The sequence below is a fragment of the Chinchilla lanigera genome, unplaced genomic scaffold (assembly GCF_000276665.1).
Source record: "Chinchilla lanigera isolate Chin_1 unplaced genomic scaffold, ChiLan1.0 scaffold00007, whole genome shotgun sequence".
NCBI classification, from domain to species: domain Eukaryota; kingdom Metazoa; phylum Chordata; class Mammalia; order Rodentia; family Chinchillidae; genus Chinchilla; species Chinchilla lanigera.
Window position 1 is genome coordinate 11,074,422 of NW_004955408.1, and position 3,717 is coordinate 11,078,138.

Here is a 3,717-nt window from a genome sequence, read left to right on the forward strand (position 1 = left end):
CAGCCTGAACTGCATAGCAAGACCCTGTCTCAAAAAGACAAAAAAAAAAAAAAAAAAAAAAAGAAGGGGATCATCACAAATTCAAGACCATCCTGTGTTACCGACTTAGGTCAAAACCACCCTGAACTACATAGCAGGACCCTGTCTCAAAACAGAACAAAACTATAGACCATAAACTCTTCTCAGGAAATTTAAGTACTGAATTTACAGATAAACATGTGAAACCACCCAGGCTTAGGAAGAGATGATTCCCTTTCCTGAGCTGGGAGAGAACAGAGGAGGGAAGGAAGCCCCTTAAACAGTGACACATGAAGTTAATAATTAAGAAATTCGGGCAGAAGGGTGAAAGTGGTCTGAAGTAGAGGGAATGGTGACCAGTGGGCAAGACGAGGATGTGGAGCCAAAGCCCTGTGGTGTTAAACGACTGTCCAGCCCCACAGACTTGCATTTTCTGAGCCCAGCCCCTCCCACTCAGCCTCTGCTCTGTCTCACAGACTCCCGAGCAAGGCGGCACAGTGGACTTCCTCTTTATTTCCATTTGAGTTGTACAAGGGTCACAAATCTCTCCTCTCTGGGAACAACTCCGTGACCCTCTGAGGGGACAGCACAGAGAGAGATACAGCTCAACAGGGCGACAGTGCTCAACCACCAGCCCTGCATTTCCAGTGCTGACTAGACAGCTGTGTTTTTGTACAGCAGGGGTGATGTGGAACGACCCAAACGTGAGTTAATTTGGTGCTCTTTCCTGTAGCCACCCCTCCCTGCAAGAGTCCAACTGCTTGGATTCACCATATTTCACCAAAGCTGGAACTCCTTAAGCCCTCTCTGCAACTAAGGGCTCACACATCCGCCCCATGCGCCTGTCCTTCCCTCACTCCCCCACTGTATATGAAGCCCTGACCTCCAGCTGGACCTCTGCAGTCCCTCCACGCCCGCTGTCCACCTCCCACAGTCCTCTCCCTCCTGCCCTCCACCCTGGCTATTTTCCTTCACACATAGCTCTGACTTAATAGCAAATTATATGATGCTCAAAATTTTTTGAAATCATAAATATCCACATAAAATTTATCATAGAGAAAAGCAAAAACAAACCAGGGATGGTGGCAGTAGAATCCCAGGTCCTCTGGAGGCTGAGGCAGGAGCACCAACTACAAATTCAAGTTTCAGCCTGGTATATAAAAAGCCCTGTCTCAAAATTTAAATATAAGTTGAAAAAAGCAGGGATGACAAGCCAGGCGTGGTGGTGCATGCCTGTAATCCCAGCACTTGGGAGGCTGAGGCAGGAGGATTGTTGCAAGTTCGAGACCAATCTGGGCTACAAAGTGAGCTCAAGTTCAGCCTGAACTGCATAGCGAGACCCTGTCTCAAAAAAGACAAAAGCAAAAAACAAAATGAAAAGAAAAAGGAAAAAACAGGGATGTAGCCCAATGGCAGTGTGTTTTCTTTTAGGCATGAGGCCTTATATTCAATCCCCAGCTCCACAAAAAACAAATAAATATGTACATAATTTTAAAAAGATACAAAAACATAATAGTAAAAATGTGCCATCTCACAAATATCCATTCACTGTCTAAAATATATTTTACATCATTCTATTCATTTCAAATGTATCACAGAAGCAAAAAGAGACTCCTGATCTCAGGTAGTTTATATGTAAGTAGAACATAAATATAACAATTTAGAAAAAAATTTTAAAAATAATTTATTTGTATATTGCAGGGTGATGAATGCTAACATAAGAAAAAAAAGAGCAAAAAAAAAAGCAAGAAAGGCTGAGAGGTTAAATTGTTGTCACCAGGCTGGGTGTGGTAGAGCTCACCTGTAATCCCAGCACTCGCCTGTAATCCCAGCACTAGGGAGGCTGAGGCAGGAGGATCGTTGCGAGTTCGAGGTCAGCCTGGGCTACCAAGTGAGCTCACTGCCAGCCTGAACTGCATAGGGAGACCCTGTCTCAAAAAGACCAAAAAAAAAAAAATGGCTGTCACCCACGTTGCATGACTCCAGACAGTGTTCTCACTAGGCACAAATGAACAGGTGAGCAGAAGGGAAAAAGGAGAAGAAAACAGAGAAGATACATGAGCTGAGGGGACCTGGCCGGAAGGGGGTTGAGGCCAATTTCTTCTGAGGCAGCCAGGTTTACCGCGCTCCCGAGGCTTTCCCTGAGATGAACGGTTGCCAAGGCAAACAGCAGTCAGGGAAGACGAGGAGGGAGGGAGGGAGGGCAAAGGAGGGGGACTGTGAGATGCCTAGGCCTTAAGGGGCACCACAGGCAAAGTGGCGCCACTGCAAGTGAACGGCGTATCTAGATCCCAGAATGGGGCATCCGGATCCCTGTGCTGGCCAGGTTGAGAAACCTGGGATTCACTGCAGGAATTCTGGACGGAGAGAGGAGGTAGTCAGGGCACAGCCAGCGCTCCCTCTGAGTTCGGAAGGCGCAGAAAACAGGACTGATCACACTGCGGAGCGAGAAGTGTGGCCAGAGGTGACTCCCAGGACTCTGCTGCCTAGGGACAGGGTGCCGGCCACTGGGAAAGCTATGAGGACCACAAGCTTTGCAGGAAGTAGTCTGGGTTTCAGACCTTCCCAGTAGAGCTATCTGGGAGACTCCTGACACTCTCGGGTAGGTCTGGGCTAGAGTTAACCGACTAGGAGTCACTGGCTCAGAAATGGTATTTTAAAGCCCTCAGCCTCAATTAGGTGCTCAGAGGAATGTCTGTGGCTAAGGACTGGGCCCGGGCCTTCCTCCATGGAAAGGCGGAGGAGACAAAAAACATAAATTTAGCTACAGACCAAGGAGGTCGGAGGAGAGGAAAGAGTGAGTAGAGTCCCAGAAGCCGTGGGAAGCCATGGCAAGCCAGGACAGCATGGAGCTGGGATGGAGCCGAGTCAGGAGCGCAGAGAGGTCTGGCAGGGGCACACAGGGCTGCGGGACCTGGACAGTGTGACCAGCCTTACCAAGCTTACGAGGAAAACGCAAACCAGACAGTAAATGGGAACAGGAATTACTTTCAGTGAATTTTTTGGCAAAGAGAAAAAATGGAGAGGGATATTAGGAAGTGAGGTCATTTTACTTTTTTTTTTTTTTTTTTTGTCTTTTTGAGAAAAGGGTCTCGCTGTGCAGTTGAGGCTGGCCTTGAGCTCACTGTGTAGCCCAGGTTGGTCTCAAACTCACAATGACCCTCCTGCCTCAGCCTCCGAGTGCTGAGATTAGAGGCATGTGCCACCACGCCCAGCTTCATTTTACTTTTTAATGGCAAAAATAATGCAGGTTTAAATGACCTGAAAATGGTCAAGAGGAAGAGGAAGTGCAAAAAGGGAAATTTTGCTGGGCAAGGGAGTAATGGAATCAGTGCCCAGTTGGAAGGTTTGCTTTGGCCCAGATCCTTGTACCACTGCATGGGTAAATCTGGGAGCTCTGGCTGATCACCTCCTCAGCAGTGTACGAAATCAACCAGAAGTAGCTGGGTATGTCTACAATCCTGGCCTTCTAGGAGGTTGAGGTAGGAGCATCACAAATTCAAGCCTAAGTAGGGTGTGGTGGCTCACTCCTGTTGGTGGCTCACTCCTGTAATCCCAGCAATTGGGAGGCTGAAGCAGGAGAATCGTTGAGAGTTTGAGGCTAGCCTGGGCTACAAAGTGAGCTCAAGGTCAGCCTGAACTGCATAATGAGACCCTGTTGCAAAAAAAAAAAAAAAAAAAAAAAAAAAAGTACAAGCC